Raw genomic sequence first — 12,660 nt, forward strand, 5'->3', positions numbered from 1 at the left:
CCCCCTAATGTAGGTTGTCATCCCCAAGGCATCGGTGGTGAAATCAATAGGCCCAGTAAAAATACAGAACTTCTGCTTTGAGGTGATGTTAAAAAAAAAAAAAAAGACTTCTGTTTTATGTAAAAGCATTTTCCTGATGGCCCCTTTGAAATGGCCCCTTTATTTTGGGAACATAAAATAAATAGTAGTGTCCTTCTGGGGAAGAACAGCAGTTAAGAGCTGGATTCCCAGACATTGATGGCGAATAAAACATATATGAATCCTGACAGAGCCTGAGAGGGAACATGTTCAATTTGGGAACATTTATTTTTCCCTTGAAGAGTAAAAAAATAAAAAATCTAATGAAAGAATATAATTAGCAAGCATCTGTCCCCCAGCTTCCCTTGACTTGGATGTCTTGTATCTGGAAGGGGAAAAAAAGGACACTTACACTGCACAGATATGATCTGATCTTAACATAATAGATTGGTGATGTAAAAGTTTGTTTATATCACTTGATAACATGGGCAACATATCTACGATGATTTAGTCACAAATCACAGAGTGTGTGTGTGTGTGCCTGTGTGTGTGTGTGACTATTAGAAGATAGATGTAATTCAAACCTGAGGAATAGTAAGTACTGCTTGTCCTACTGCTCACTGCATGGAAATGGGAAAATGAAGTTAGGATATGTGTATACAATGCAGGTTTACATCTACAGTGTTCCATGCTGAGGATATGTAGCAGAAAAGTTATAATATTTACAAATCCGATCCACTTTATTTCTAACACTAGTGTTGGCAAATGTCCTTCAGAGCTTTTAGTGCAGCCAGTAGTATGTACAAAAACATTTTTGAAATGATATTGGCTCATGACCCGCTTAGTATAGCTTTAGATTATGGGGTAGCCTATCATAAGTAAAGATGGTGCCTTGTTTGGTTTACCAATGACACAAGGTAATACACATATATGGTAATAATAATAATAATAATAATAAATATATACATTTTCCATATTACACTTGTTTCAAATTATGTACGTATTTTTTGTTGTTGAATCATTTCCATTAGAAATGATTTGATTTGGTTGAGCAAGTTCTGTTGGCAGACAGCATATTGTCTGCTTCGTCTCACAGACATATTACACTGTGTCACAGAGAATATACCTTCGTTAGTGTGGAATGACAGCAATGACAGGTCACATGATCGATGGCAGATGTGATACAAAAAAAAAAAAAAAAAACTCTGTTTGTACCAGAGGGAAAGATTCTGCATGTGAAGATGATGTTCCTCTATCACCAGCAGTGTAGTGACAAGTTCTCTACTTGATCACATTCAAGATTCAATCCTTCATATTGCCGTGGTGTGTGTGTGTGTGTGTGTGTGTGTGTGTGTGTGTGTGTGTGTGTGTGTGTGTGTGTGTCTGACAGAGAAAGCGAGCACTGGTGATCGGCCGCCCAGCATCGCCCCCTGGAGTGTCACACAAAACCTCCCACATGGTCTGCATGCACGCACAGACACACGGACGCACAGAGATGCACGCACAAACACACTGCTGATGTTCACACAGAAAGGCCATCTGGTGAGAATTAACATTTCCTGTGCTGGTGTGAGATCGAAACTCCTGTGTTGAGATACTTTTGTTGTTAACTCATTTTAAATAACCCTCCTATCCAGTTATGTCTGTGTTGTAGGTAAGGCTGGATGTCATCTTCTTTATGCGCAGTCATGAACACTTTATTATCATGTTTTTCTAATTTGAGATACAATTAAACCCAACATTATCATGCACTTGCAGACAGAGCATTTAGATAAAATAAAAAAAATAGTGAATTAAACCTGCAAACAGCAAATTCCATTTGCACTTATGTCAAGAGGAACAAATGTTTCTCTGTCATAGCCTTGTCTCTGCCAATAGGACATGCAGATATGATGGACGATAATGTAGCCTTTGATATTTGATTCCTTAATACAATATTAGGTGAATTGTTAACACTATTTTAAAACACATTTTCCATTGCGGTTTATTAAAGAACGTCTTTCAATTTAACATGAAAAGAAATGATGCATGAGACCAAAATAAAACGGCTGAAGTAGCTCCAAAAGACAAATATGATTATTTGATTTCAGTTTTTTTTTTTATTGTCCCTCATGTATACACCACAGTGTCCATGAAAATGAAGTTAATGTCTTGGCCATAATTGTCTCTTCCCCCTTACCAGCATCCTCTCTCTAAGCAGCTGATGGCTATGACTACGGTGCTGCAGACTATGATAATGACTTGATCCAATCAGAGGGCCTCAGGGCAGAAAAATGTATGTAATCATATAAAAAGTAATATGTGAGGACAGAGCACAGTAGAACACCTACAGTGGCAGGTAGCCTAGTGGCTAGAGTGTTGGGCCAGTAACCAAAAGGTTGCTGGATCAAATCCCTGAGCTGACAAGGTCAAATCTGTCTTTCTGCCACTGAGCAAGGCAGTTAACCCACTGTTCCCTGGCGCCGAAGACATGGATGTCGATTATTGTAGCCCCCCCCGCACCTCTCTGATTCAAAGGGGTTGGGTTAAATGCGGAAGACACATTTCAGTTGAATGCATTCCGTTGTACAACTGACTAGGTATCCCACATTCTTTTTACCTATTGTAAAACAAGTTCACAAATCAGCACATCAGCCTTTGGCGACTGGATGCAATATTTTGTCTCTAGTGATGAGTGACAGTATAGGGGCTGAGAGCCTGCTTACCCAGAGCCCTCACGTTAACAAGGAGTTTAACCACATTTAACATGACAATAATTACTACACGTAATAGGATTTTTTTTCAACTTTACTTATTTGTTGTACTGGGGTATTACACAACGGTTTGTGACTGTCAGTTGAGTTTGCCCTGAGGTGCTGATGTGGAAATGTGTGCCACAAAGTATTTCTCAGCTGCATTTTGTGTCACTGCAATCAGATGTGTCCTTACCGAGGCTTTCTCAAGTCATTCCTTGGCAAATTAATACAATTTCATTTTTGCTGTGCTTATTTTTGAGTACAGCATTCCACACATCCTTGAGCTCATGTGCTGGCAATTACCAAGTGAAAATTCTTACATTTTCCAGACAGGACATAAAAATATAAAGACTTTTGTTCAACTCTTGGGGAGTAGCAGTTGTGTGGCATTTTATAATATAATTCAATAGCCTGTAGCTTAAAGACGCAGTCTGCGATTGATACATGCATTTTTTTGGACTTGTAAATTAATGATATATACCCACTGATTCTTCAAGAATATAATTTAGAACTGTAGAACAGAAGCCAACATATAAGCTCGTTTCACTACAAAGTCTGTAGACAAGGTGCATGTAAACAAACACGGTACAGCCTCAAAATATGGTTAAAATGATATTTTTGATATCATGGATGGCCAGTCCTCACATCCAGAGAGAGAGGTCAAGGAATTTGAGAGTGGTTATATTTCTCCAGACCCATCCCTCAGCTTTTTACCAAAACAGTGATGGGGTAGTGGCTCAGTTACGGTTTGAACTGCTGATTGCCGCTTTAACCTTCATAAAAAGCACTTTGTGAAGGAAGGCCGTTTTACCTCAAGTGATTTCAATTATGGTGCACCAGCCGGCAGAGCAGGAGGTTACATAGGGATTCAGGGCAGAGGTTGATAACACACAATTGGCAATTCGGTATACATTTGATACTTCCGTAAACCCAATATCATAACATGATTTACTAAGGTAATGCATCTAAGTCTATGTCATCGCAGTGAAAATTGTTTACTGAACGTGACATTATGTGTAGAGGACATTTTCACTTGGTTGTGCCTAATGTTTTCCAGCTACTACTTGATGTTAACAAACAAACGATCATTGTTACTGTATAACTGTTTAGGCAAATGTGTGTCAGAATGGCACTATTGTCACTGTGTTCATCACACTTCAGAATAAGGTTCTCCTCAAACGTGCTACAGATCGCTCTATCAGTCCGCGGGTATGAGTGAAATGCGCCTGCTTTATTAGTGAAACGCTCTCTGTTTCTTTCAGACTGTCTCGTGTTGAAATAATAGCCTAGAGCCCTCCCATCTCCGGCCTGCTGGTCTAATACCCGTTTAAGTGAATGCGCGTGACATTTTGGGCGTGACACAGTGTAGACAGACAGAAGGACAGACAGACAGACAATTAGACAGACAGAGCGTCCTGTCATTGGGACGAGTCCTGTCTTGTGTTTGTTTAATGCCCTGCCCACTGTGAAAGTCTCCCTGAAACAGGTGCAGTAAATATCCCTATTGATCCAGAGGCAGGGGGCCCTACGATGATGCAGTGGTTGAGAGCTAAGCGAGTAAATCTGCCCGACAGTAATCCAATCCTATTCTCAGGGCCCTTGGATCTTAGATAGGTGCTTTAAATTGAGAGAAAAAAGTGTGTGTTTTGTTTTGCACAATTTCCCTTCCTTTTGTTGTTGATGCCAAAACCTAGTCGGGAACCCATTTGCCCTCGTAGTATGACTGTTTTTTAAATTGATTTTACTGCTGTTATGATATGGGGGCAAAGTTCGTGTCAGGGCATAGACAAACACATTATCTAGGATACACTTCCACACTCCATTCCCCCAGGGGGCAGCAGCAACCTGGTCGAGGTGTTGAGCCTATTTGATAAGCACATCAGGTGCTGTCAATTAACCCCCTAAGGTCGATGTTGGTCAGAACACGAGACAGAACATCTTCTCACAAAATCATCTGTAGCATCAGAACGGTTTGGCCTACAAACTATTATGACCCCTTTATGGAAAGACGAGACTCTCATGAACACGATGAGACAAGCGTCTCATCTGAGGTCGGTACAGCCAATCTGCCAACTTTTGTCCGTCATGTCTGAACAATTTCGGCTACACACTAATATGACGCCTCTGTGTAAAGGTGAGACTCTCATGAACATGTACATATCGTTTTTCCTCAAGAAAAACTCGCCCACAGGCCTCGTAAGGTCATAAGGTCACCCGGTACCAATCAAAAAAATATATGGAAGTATCTATGGAGACTGTTCAGTGACACAAATAAGGGGTTAAATGCATGTAAAAAAAAAAAAATCCTGATGTCTCTCAGATATAGGACAGATACTTCAAAACAAACTTATTTTCAATGTTTTTTGTTTTTTTTGAGGGGGGCGGTCTATTGTTCCGTGTAGTGAAAATGTTATTCAATGTGTTTGGATGGGCTAATAGCAGATAAACCTTCAAGGGGGCTTTAAATTCAAAATCAAATAGAACAATTATCATTGGTATGACCTTCTTAAAACAATTCCATATAGCTGGTTTTGTTTGGGGGCCAAGAGGCATTTCATTATGTTTTTGAGTCTTTAGTTTGGGCATGCCTTCTGTATTTTCCTTTTTGTACATATTTATGTGTCGTCTCCATCTGAACAAATAATAATCAGCTTAGATGGCTGACCAAGAGGTCAAGACAGAGCTGGCCCTGGAACAAGGTAAGGTTGCTGTATCCCTAGGTATAATCAACACCTAGGCACATACATTGATTTCTCACGTAGATGCATGTTTTAAATCAGGTTACAGACCAGTTATCTAGGCCTAAGACCCCTAGACTTTGTGAGTGCAACAATATTAGTAGGCTAGTTAATCGGTTTCGTAACACCGGACATGTTACACAGCTTTAACAACTAAACCCAGCAAAAAAAGAAATGTCCCTTTTTCAGGACGCTGTCTTTCAAAGATAATTCGTAAAAATCCAAATAACTTCACAGATCTTCATTGTAAACGGTTTAAACACTGTTTCCCATGCTTGTTCAATGAACCATAAACAATTAATGAACATGCACCTGTGGAATGGTCGTTAAGACACTAACATCTTACAGACGGTAGGCAATTAAGGTCACAGTTATGAAAACTTAGGACAATAAAAAGGCCTTTCTACTGACTCTGAAAAACACCAAAAGGAAGATGCCCAGGGTCCCTGCTCATCTGCATAAACATGCCTTAGGCATGATGCAAGGAGGCATGAGGACTGCAGATGTGGCAAGGGCAATGAATTGCAATATCCATACTGTGAGACGCCTAAGACAGCACTACAGGGAGACAGGACAAACAGCTGATTGTCCTCACAGTAACAACACCTGCACAGGATCGATACAGCCAAACATCACACCTGCGGGACAGATACAGGATGGCAACAACAACTGCACAATCCCTCAATCAGTGCTCAGACTGTCCGCAATAGGCTGAGAGGCTGGACTGAGGGCTTGTAGGCCTGTTGTAAGGCAGGTCCTCACAAGACATCACCGCTCCTTGAAAGCGGCAGCTCTAGCCTTTAGCTTGGTGCAGATGTTGCCTGTAATCCATGGCTTCTGGTTGGGATATGTACATACGGTCACTGTGGGGACAATGTTGTCGATGCACCTATTGATGAAGCCGGTGACTGAGGTCGTATACTTCTCAATGCCATTGGATGAATCCCAGAACATATTCCAGTCTGTGCCAGTGAAATAGTCCTGTAGCGTAGCATCCGCATCATCTGACCACTTCCGTATTGAGCGAGCCACTGGTACTTCCTGTTTTAGTTTTAGCTTGTAAACAGAAAATCAGGAGGATAGAATGATGGTCAGATTTGCCTGAATCAGCCTGCATCACCTGTTCCAACAGAAACAGAGACCACCCTCTCTCTCTGGTTGGCATTGTTGCCCAGGGAATGTTACCCTTCTCTGACGATGCCATTGAATAATATTCTGGAAACTCTGAATCTCCCCCTGAGGCTGGAATTTCTTTCTGAAGGCCAAAGGCTGCCGCTTGACTGGTCGCTTGGCTGCTTCAGTAAGTGTTAGTTTTCACAGCGGCCCTCGAGATGACAAAGTTACGCACTCCAGATCCCCTGGTATAGGATTGTGTGGTTTACCAATTCAAATGCTTTCCTGTGTGGATTGTTAAGAACCTCTTAGGCATGGCTACACTTTAGCCTCTTGAACAGGTCCAATACATTAGCTGCTCATATTGGGTTCTCTGTCCAAACAGTTGTTGGACAAATGCTCTGGAGTTTCACAACACAATTCACTGTTTTGTTTAATACCTGCTCCCACTTGAATGTTTAAGTTTTTGAGCACATAGCATAGTCTACACACAGTGGTCAGCGATGTGTTCAGGTAAGGATTACTTCATCACACAAGGGTTAGATTCTGTCCACCATGTCCATATTTACTGTAGCATAATGTGATGGTGTTTTTTCACCAAGTCTTCTCCTTTACTTTACCTTCATTGTGGGGGACAAATCAACAGTATTCAACTCTAGCTGGAGGACAAGAGGCCTCAAAGGCTTGTGAAATTGACACTTTTCACATATACGTTCGTAAATTACCTAATTTCAAAAGGAAAATATACTTGGAATTAAAATGGAACAAATTAGAGAGTTTTTATGTAAATATAACAGTTCATGTTTTTGCCGATCACTGCGCTGAGGTATTCCCCACCTGAAACTGATACTCCACAGGGACTGTGTATGTGTGTGTATATGTGTGTGAGTGTGTGTGAGTGTGTGTGTCAAAAACTGGTTCTGAGATCCCAGGCCACCACATAGTAAAGGTTATACAGGTTTCAAAGGTTTTTAATTATCAAATCAAATTGTATTTGTCACATACACATGGTTAGCAGATATTAATGCGAGTGTAGCGAAATGCTTGTGCCTCTAGTTCCAACCATGCAGTAATATCTAATAAGTAATCTAACAATTTCATATTAACAACTACCTTATACACACAACTGTAAAAGAATAAATGAGAATATGTACATAAAAATATACATGGATGAGCGTTGGCCAAACGGCATAGGCAGGATGCAGTAGATGGTATAGAGTACAGTATATACATATGAGATGAGTAGTGTAGGGTATGTAAACATTATATAAATTGGCATAGTTTAAAGTGGCTAGTGATTCATTTATTACATCCAATTTTTAGCTATTAAAGTGGCTAGAGATTGAGTCAGTATGTTGGCAGCAGCCACTCAATGTTGATGGCCTTGAAATAGAAGCTGTTATTCAGTCTCTCGGTCCCAGCTTTGATGCACCTGTACTGACACCGCCTTCTGGATGATAGTGGGGTGAACAGGCAGTGGCTCGGGTGGTTGTTGTCCTTGATGATCTTTTTGTCCTTCCTGTGACATCGGGTGGTGTAGGTGTCCTGGAGAGCAGGTAGTTTGCCCTTGGTGATACGTTGTGCAAACCTCACTACCCACAGGAGAGCCTTATGGTTGTGGGTGGAGCAGTTGCCCTACCAGGCGGTGATACAGCCCGACAGGATGCACTCAATTGCGCATCTGTAAAAGTTTGTGTGTTTTCGGTGACAAAACAAATTTCAACCTCCATACTCATGTATATACTGTACTCAATACCATCTACTGTATCTTGCCTATGCCGCTCTGTACCATCACTCATTCATATATTTTTATGTACATATTCTTTATCCCCTTACACTTGTGTCTATAAGGTAGTAGTTTCGGAATTGTTAGCTAGATTACTTGTTGGTTATTACTGCATTGTCGGAACTAGAAGCACAAGCATTTCGCTACACTCTCATTAACATCTGCTAACCATGTGTATGTGACAACAATTTTTGATTTGATTTGATTTTGATTTGTACAGGAGAGGGCTGAGAACGCACCCTTGTGGGCCCCCAGTGTTGAGGATCAACGGGGTGGATATGATGTTTCCTACCCTCACCACCTGGGGGCGGCACGTCAGGAAGTCCAGGACCCAGTTTGACAGGGCGGGGTCGAGACCCAAGGTCTCGAGCTTAATGATGAGTTTGGTGGGTACTATGGTGTTAAATGCTGAGCTGTAGAACAGCATTCTTACATAGGTATTCCTTTGTCCAGATGGGTTAGGGCAGTGTGCAGTGTGATTGCGATTGCGTCGTCTGTGGACCTATTGGGGCGGTAATCAAATTGGAGTGGGTCTAGTGTGTCAGGTGGGGTGGAGGTGATATGATCCTTAACTAGTCTCTCAAAGCACTTCATGATGACGGAGGTGAGTGCTACAGGGCGATAGTCATTTAGCTCAGTTACCTTAGCTTTCTTGGGAACTGCAACAATGGTGGACCTCTTGAAGCATGTGTGAACAGCAGCCTGGGATAAGTATTGATTGAATATGTCCGTAAACACACCATCCAGCTGGTCTGCTCATGCTCTGAAGACGCGGCTAGGGATGGGCCGGCAGTGTTAACACGTTTAAATGCTTTACACACGTTGGCTGCGGTGAAGGAGAGCCAGCAGGTTTTGGTAGCGTGCCATGTTCTTGGCACTGTATTGTCCTTAAAGCGAATATTTTTTTTAGTCTGTCTGGGAGCAGGACATAGTGGTCCGTGACGGGGCTGGTTCTCTTTTTGTAGTCCGTGATTGACTGTAGACCCTGCCACATACCTCTCGTGTCTGAGCCGTTGAATTGCGACTCTACTTTGTCTCTATACTGACGCTTAGCTTGTTTGATTGCCTTGCGGAGGGAATAGCTACACTGTTTGTTTTCGGTCATGCTTCCGGTCGCCTTGCCCTGATTAAAAGCAGTGGATTGCGCTTTCAGTTTATCACGAATGGTGCCATCTGGTTGGGGAAGGTTTTAAAAGTTGCTGTGGGTACAACATCACAGATGCACTTGCTAATTAACTCGCTCACCGAATCAGCGTATTCGTCAATGTTATTGTCCGACGCTATACGGAACATATCCCAGTCCACGTGATCGAAGCAATCTTGAAGCGTGGAATCAGATTGGACGGCCCAGCATTGAACCTGAGCATGTGCATTTCCTGTTTTAGTCTCGGTCTATAGGCTGGGAGCAACAAAATGGAGTCGTGGTCAGATTTTACGAAAGGAGGGCGGGGCAGGGCTTTGTATGCGTTGCGGAAGTTAGAGTAACAATGGTCCAGGTTTTTTTCCGCCCGGGTAGCTGAAACCATTCACACACACATTCACACCAACTTAGCAATACTAGATTCCGACCCTACGCTGACTCACAGCTGCACTGGGGTCGGACAGACTTCCTGTTTAGATTAAGACACAGCGGAGCCGGTGTGAGATATGGCTCAGAAACATACTTTTGTCCTTGGGCTAGATAGCAGAAGCCACAGCAGCCCTTTTGGAATGGCAGTATCAGCCATTCAGCTCCTTTGATGTTCAACGTAAAGTGTCATTCCATAATGGCTGCTGTGGGTACTGCTAGCTAGCATGAGGACGAAAACCACGGTTTACTTCAAAGCGAGCAGTTGTTCAATCTTCTCGGTGTAGCAGTTGGGATAATAGGGCAATTTGTGGTGAAATGCGTTTCTCATCCCTGGATAGAGGTACGTTTTCTGAGCCATATCTCGTGCCGGCTCCGCTGTGTCTTTATCTAAACAGGAAGCCTGTCTGACCACAGTGCAGCTGTAAGCAATTCTGGTTACGGTGTTGGGGAAGCTACTGTGAAAATATTGTTTACCAAGCTACCAATTACTTCACACTGGAAGAAGTAAAGCTACACCAAAGCTACCCTCAAGAAAACTAACTAAAGTTACTCCATCCAAACTACTTTGTGATATATTATCATATCTAAATCTGAAATGTCAGACTTAAAATTGCATTAACAGATCACTCTGGAATCAGAATGTGCAATTAAAACTATTAAACACAAAAACAAGTGACAATTAGGCAGGTCTGATGCCACAAAAGCTACACCACTAAATGTATTGACTACTGAAAACACTGTCAAGATGTTCATTTAGTTCAACTACCTATAAGCTACTGCATAACGTAGTTAAATTACCTGTTGAACTACATGTAGTTCACGACTCCCCAACACTGTCTGGCTAACACCAACCATACGTTTAGTTGCAGAGATAATCCATGCTGCTGCAGGGTAGTTAAGATGGCCATGGAGACTAGCCAGGGGAGATGAGTCTACAATAAATCAATTAGGAAATACAAGAGGGAGAAACACAGCAACACATAGAAAATCATGTAAAAGTATCAAATAAGGCACGCAATATCTTAAAGATCACTGCAAACCAAAGGGAAAATATAAGGGAGGGCAACATGTGGCATGTGCATGCGTGTGAGTTTACTCTTCAGATTAATCTCAACTCAGCCTTGTGCCCCACCATCAGTGACTCAGTTATCCATGATTGGGGGATAGCGATATGAGAAGAGGGAATTTTTTTTCTTCTTTTTAATCAGTTCTCATAACACTTTGAAGTCGAAACACCGAGCAGGCCTCTACACTAACAAAGAGGTACATTCATCAGTGCTGCTCAAGGATCTAACCGGCTGGTCGTGGGCCTCTTGAAGGATACACCACTTGGTGTGGGCGCTTGTCAAAGTGGGGAGTTTATCTTGTGTAGTTGGGTCATGAAAAAAAAGTGAGAAAAGAGAGAAAAAAAGTGTTTTGGAAAATCAATGAATGAGTAGAACATAGTGGTGATCCACCTCAAAAGAAACATGTCATCAATTAAACAAACTTGGAGAGCAGGCTCCATCCATCAGAGGCGGCGTGGATCAGCTATTGGGTTCAGCTTCGACGTGACGAATGCTGGACCTCCTCTGCGGGCCCAAGGTTGCCGATCAATAGAGATCATCATTCTGATGTGGCCTTTTATCTCCCACACCGGCTCCCTCCAGCCCTACATTATTCCCTACACACAGATCTCGTGGTTCTCGGGGAGGGGGTTAGGGACCTTGATTGTATCAGTTATTCTCCCAACCTTTCGGTCTATGGTCCATCTCCATTGGGCATCAAGGTGATATGGGCATCCCAAACTTGTCACGTTCGCCGTAATGATGAGACCAAGGCGCAGCGTGATAAGAATACAGTCTTCTTTCAATGAAGAATAAACACTGAACAAACTACACAAAACAACAAAATGACCGTGACGCTATGAGACACAAGTACTGACAGGCAACTACACATAGACAACAACCCCCCAAAAAATACCCAATGAATATGGCTACCTAAATATGGTCCCCAATATGTGACAACAATAAACAGCTGCCTCTGATTGAGAACCAATCTAGGCAACCATAGACATATAAACACCTAGACTAGAAAAACCATAAACATACAAAAACCCTAGACAGGACAAAAACACATATACCCACCCTCATCACACCCTGACCTGACCAAAATAATACAGAAAACATAGATAACTAAGGTCACGGCGTGACAAAACTTTAGAAAAACGGCACAAAGCAAAAGATGTACTGTACATGAAGAAATTAAATCTCCATTCCTTCATAGTTTTTTTGTCTCATGATGAAACTGACAACTCCTTGGTGTATAAGTACAGGTGGCTCAAGAGGTCACCTATATTTGACACTAAAAAGGAGTCACAGTTCTTGTTTTTTTCGTGATTTCAGTCCAAGTCTTTCACCGATACATGACCCATGTCAGTCCATAATTTGTCAACTTCAAGCTGTTTTTGCCCTATCTACAGGCAGGTAGAGCATGAATATCACATCAGATGCTATCGTCTCTTTTCTCACAGACGATGAACCTCAATACCGTCCTTTATTCTCCCCTCTGTGGTAGTTATTCAAATATGTCAAATCCGGGAGCTGGCGTGAAAGCCTCCTCGGTGGCTATTGATTGGTGCCATTATGGAATTGTACGCCAATAAACTGTCATGACTTACTGTAACACTCCAATGATTAGGGCCCACTCTAGTCACATGAC

The sequence above is a fragment of the Oncorhynchus mykiss genome, chromosome 3, assembly GCF_013265735.2.
Source record: "Oncorhynchus mykiss isolate Arlee chromosome 3, USDA_OmykA_1.1, whole genome shotgun sequence".
NCBI classification, from domain to species: Eukaryota; Metazoa; Chordata; class Actinopteri; order Salmoniformes; family Salmonidae; genus Oncorhynchus; species Oncorhynchus mykiss.